The sequence below is a fragment of the Nicotiana tabacum genome, chromosome 20, assembly GCF_000715075.1.
Source record: "Nicotiana tabacum cultivar K326 chromosome 20, ASM71507v2, whole genome shotgun sequence".
In the NCBI taxonomy this organism is placed as follows: Eukaryota; Viridiplantae; Streptophyta; class Magnoliopsida; order Solanales; family Solanaceae; genus Nicotiana; species Nicotiana tabacum.
Window position 1 is genome coordinate 159,433,924 of NC_134099.1, and position 5,200 is coordinate 159,439,123.

At 37.5% G+C, this 5,200-nt stretch overlaps 1 long non-coding RNA gene across 1 annotated transcript; it reads left to right on the forward strand.

Annotated features, from left to right (window-relative positions):
* The first annotated feature begins 721 nt into the window (after positions 1–721).
* Positions 722–4,156, forward strand: LOC142174854 (uncharacterized). The gene is made up of 2 exons (XR_012703943.1): positions 722–1,440; positions 3,891–4,156. It is a non-coding gene; the product is annotated as an uncharacterized LOC142174854 (long non-coding RNA).
* Positions 4,157–5,200: the final 1,044 nt, after the last annotated feature.

Consider the following 5,200-nt stretch of genomic DNA (forward strand, 5'->3'; position numbering starts at 1 on the left):
GATCCACATGGGTCTCCAGACCCCCAATAGTCACCACATACGACTGGTACACACGGTTTACAACAACAGTATCGCCCACCAGGGTAGATACATGAACAAGTGAAGCAAGAAACTCACGGGGCATACCCAAATAACGATCAAAGTATGATGACACATAAGGAAAGGAGGAATCAGGATCAAATAATAGAGAGGCATCTCTGTGGCAGACTAAAATAATACCTGTAATAATAGCATTTGAAGCAATAGCATCAGGTATGCCGGGAAGTTCATAAAAACGGGCATGACCACCGCCTGATCGACCTCCCCCTCTGGGGCGACCCCTAGCCGACTGAACTCCACCCCTAGTTGGTTGGGTGGTGTAGACATGTGATTTTTGACCCTCCCCAAGATTTCACATATTTTAGCATTTAAATACTTAGTTTAGGTCTAATATAGTTATTTCAACTAATTTTGACTTTTTTACATTATTTTTGTCACAAAAACAAAAATTACAAAAAAAAAAATAGTTTCATTAATGTTTTGTAGTAATATTATTTCACTGGGATTTTTATTTTTATATAATCTTGAAAAATACCAAAAATAGTTTCATTTTAGGTTTATCTTTAATAGTTTATTTTAATTAATTAGGAGCGATTTTACATTTTATAGGTGCTTTATACTATTGTACAAGAATAATTGAATTTGGGTCTATAATTTATGAATTTTAATTTTTAGCTCAATTTTGATCCAATAATACATAAACCCAACCCAAAACCCAAAAGTCATCTAAGCCCAAATTTTGTTAGCCCACACCCCATTTCCCTTAAGAAGATAAATTTAACCCTAGAACCCCTGAATTCCCCCCATAGCCACAGAAAAAATTAAGAGAAAAAGAACGGTGAACAAAATCAAAGTGCTGGCACCGACGACTTGTCCGATTTGTCTTCTCCGGCGACTTTATTCTAGATTTGGTAATTCCGCAAACTAATTAGTGTAACAGGTGTGATATCAATTGTAGTGGATTTTTCCTGTACTAGGGCTTGTCAACAAGACTTGCGTCGAGATTTCTGCTGAACGTATGTGGCATTGAAAGATTGAAAAATGTCTAGTGGGGAGCTTAAGAAAGTTTCACTTGAAGATATACAACTGGTGCAAAATCTCATAGAAAGATGTTTTTAGCTTTACACGAACTAGAAGAAAATTGTTAACACCCTCTTACATCAAGCAAAGATTGAGCCTGATTTCACCGAACTTATTCATTAAGCTTCCGCGTGGAAGTCGAGGTTGCCGTTTCCGTCCGGGTTCACCGGCAAAAGCTCCGGTCAAGAGTCGGCGAGTTTGTTTAGCTTCTTGAAATTCCGATTTGGTTGATCTATACCAAAGCTTTCCGGTACTAATTCGAGTTCCGTTAGAGGTTTTCCGACCGCGCTCTAATCTCGGCTTCATTGTTACTCATTTGAGGTCCATTCCTAAACCTTGTTCTTAATTAATTTTCAATATTCTTCCTTGTGTGTTTGGGACTTGAATGAAAATTTTGCTGAATTTTTTTTCCATTTGTGTGCTCATATCATTTAGACATCCTCAATTAGTATATTGAATGAGAATTTAATTGTTGTATCTAGTTGGGTTTGTTTGAAATTCTCTTCAAAGATTTGAAATGGGTCTGTGGATTTGCTCTAATTTCAAATGAATAGACTATTAAGTGAACTGAGAAAATAGGCCGAGACATCTATTGTTAATGGAATTAAGTGGGCAGTGGGCTTTTGGACTAAAATTAAAAAGTTTGGAATCAAGACAAGTTCGTTACTCCTTGTTCTTGCTTTTGGGTTGAATCGTCAATAGTTTGCTTAGGTCCGCTAACACTCGGGTAGGCAAATCATAGGTTTTATTTATTTTTATTTTTATTTTTGAGGCAAGAGGTCGTTTCTTTTAGTTTATTATCCGGGGAATGCTCTGCGAAATTTGTATATATTTTTATCCGGGGTATGCCCCGAAGTATTTGTATTTGAAGGCCAAAAGTAGAACTCGAAGTATTTTATTTTTACTTTCATTTTCTTTTATTAGGTGGAGACGACCTCGAGCCTCCTTGATTGTTTATTTTGTTTTTCTGTGATTTTACCTCAACTTGAATATTTTAAAAGCCAACTGGATCAAGTATGCAACCGTACTAGTTACAGGACTTGGGGAGTGCCTAACACCTTCTCCCCGAGTCAAATGACCCCCCTTACCCAAATCTCTAGTGCAGACTTAGTTTGGAGTCCAAAGTATTTTTAAAAGGAAAAATCATTTTTTTTAAAACGGTGACCTGACACACCGAGATCAAATGTCAGGTGGCGACTCTGAGTTATTTCCTTTTGAACATCAGTTTTGTCACTTTTCAAATTGAAAACCCTTTTGAGCTTTGGTAAATCTTTTTATTTATAATAAGAGGGTTAAGTGAGGTTTGTAAAAAAAAAGGGCGTGACAACTCTGACGACTCCACTAGGGACTTGCAAGTTCGAGCTGGTACTTGATCTCGTTAGCTTTTAGGATATTCGGTTGAGGTGTTTGCTTTATTTATTTGCTTTGTTTATCTTATTTCCTTGTTTTCTTGGTTATTTGTTTATCGCTTTTCCTAATATGTTACTACTTTCTAAACTGTCATCATTTGCATAACCATGAGTCTTCTTTCTGCAACAAGTCTTGGAGTACATGTCGCGTGCACGAACTCTTTGTTGAGTCACCCTTAATTTAGGAGGGGGGCCGTCAGACGTATGGAGTGGGTGGAAAGCTTGAGCAGCCACCATCGACCATACGCTCCCCCGAATTGCCTTGTTAGTGAACCCCAAACTTAGGTCACCATTTAGATCATTTTTATTTGCATCATGTCATTTAGACCTATCAGGGCCTGGTCCCAGGTACCGTATCCCTTTGTAGGAAGCCTATCCAAATTTTGTTAAAATGGACCCGTGGCCCAAAAAGACACTCAATCATCCCTATGTGATACATGTTGCAATTTTGAGGGTAAAAAGGTCATTTGGCAGACCGATGCTTGGAAAGAAGGGTGAAAGACGAAGCAAGTAGGGCCCAGTTATATTTTTTTCACTACTTTTTCAAAAAAAAAATGAAAAAAATGAAAATGAAAAATCCAAAAAGATTTTACACTTTCCCGTTATTTTCCAAAAATTCCAAAAAAAAAGAAGAAAGAAAAAGAAAATCCAAATTTTTTTTACACTTTTCCATTATTTTCCAAAAATTCAAAAAAAAGAGAAAGAAAAAAATTTGAAAAGATTTTACATTTTCCATCATTTTTCAAAAAGACAAAAAAAATATTTTTTCCAAATTAATGTCATTTTTAAGCTTTCTCCCATATCCAATCTTCCCGAACTACGTGAACTTGATTCTCGTCTTTCGGGGAGGGATACGTAGGCAACCCACATAGGGTCCGGTCTTCCTAGTGTCTTAGATTCTTGGCTTTGCGGGGTCTTAGCCAAATCTTGCATGTCTAGCCATTTTTGGCCACGCCGGCCATTCTTGCAAAATGGGTTCATTTTCGTAAAGTGGTTCAATTACCTATGTCTTAGGATCTTGAGCCCACAACTATGAGTCATATTACTTTAAGTCACGTCCTTATTGAGTTTGCATCTTTAGTCACTTCTGGCCATATCAGTTGTTTTTGCAAATTGGGTCATTTCTGCAAATTAATTTTGGGCCATGATTATTGGGAGTTGAATCCATTTAAGCCATATTGAGGTATTTTCATGTCTTTCAGGTCACCTTTGTTGAGTTTGCACTAATAGCCATCCTTGGCCACATAGGTTAATTTTGCAAAAGTAGCCCAATCATGTCTTGCGTATGTCCAATAGGAGGTGTTGTGGTGTCGCATAGTGTCTTGAGTCACTGATCTATTTGGTCTTATTTTTCTCATTCAGGTGTGGATCTATGTACCAGGACTCGAGCATGACAAATACCCCAGGACCATTCTAGTCAAGACTATTGCATGCACGAGCTGCTTGAGGAAACTTTTTATTTTTTAGTCTATTTTATGTTGTCTTTTAATTTTTAGTCTTGTACATTAGTATCGAGTCTATCAGTCTTGTTAAGATTGTCGAGTCTTTTGTTATAGTACTTCCTGTTTTGTATTTGAAAAACCAAAAAAAAATTATAAATGAAAAATCCAAAAAGATTTTTATTTTTAGTTTATTTGTCCATTACTTTTCCAGAACTACGCTTGATCTGATTCATAAGGGACATGATATGTAGGCAACCTACATAGGGTTTGATCGAATCACTATTAAAAAAAAGAAAAGAAAAAAAGGAAAAAAGAAAAGGAAAAAAGAGCGCGATGTTGTGGATGTGACAAATGAGAGGAAAGAAAAGAGTGACAATTAGAAAAAAAAAGAAAGGAAGGAAAACGAACAAGTCAAGAAGTGCTAGAAAAGAAAGAAAAGAGAAAATGGAAATGAACAAAATTGGGACGATGCCATATGACCTTTTTACCCCCGAAGTCATTCTAGAATAATTAATTGTTGCTAGGGGCATTGCACGCAATGTGATATTTCTATCTGATAAATGTGCTAACGCTAACATGTTGGCTTTGTTTTGCTCCTCTTTATTACTTTTATTGTTATCATAACAGAGGGTGGTTAGTTTGTGGCAATTTGTTGATTTGTCCATACAACACAAGGTCAAAAAGCAAGGAAGTCATGGCTAGCAAAGACTTGGATACAGGAGTTGTCGACCCCTCGAGAGAGATTGTGGGGTCGGAATCTGATTTGAAAGAGGAGGTCCAAAGGTTGAAACAACAGATGGCAGAAATATATCGGGCCTGGATTAAGGGACATCCTCCACTTTCATTCCCTACCAACTATACAGAAAACCATGCCTCCATTCCACCACTTTCCTAAGCCTAGATGCCCAATACCGTTGATCTTTCCCTTCAACACTCCCCGGGCTTCACCCCTTACAACTCCTACCCCAGCACTTCGTCCCAAATTTTCCATGCCCCACCAACCAAAACAAGCTCATACCTTGCTCAAGTTTAGGAAGCCAAATTTACCTGGGTCAGCACACTTTGTGGGGAAGATGCGTGGTGACAGAGAATATGAGAATCCTCTTGGGAACTTGCTGGCTGAAGTTAATAAAATGGAAATTGGTGAAGATCCTAGTAATTCTGATGTGCAACCCAGTGGCTAAGATGTCAAGCCTGGTAATTGGAAAGACACTTCTTTCTTGGATAGTC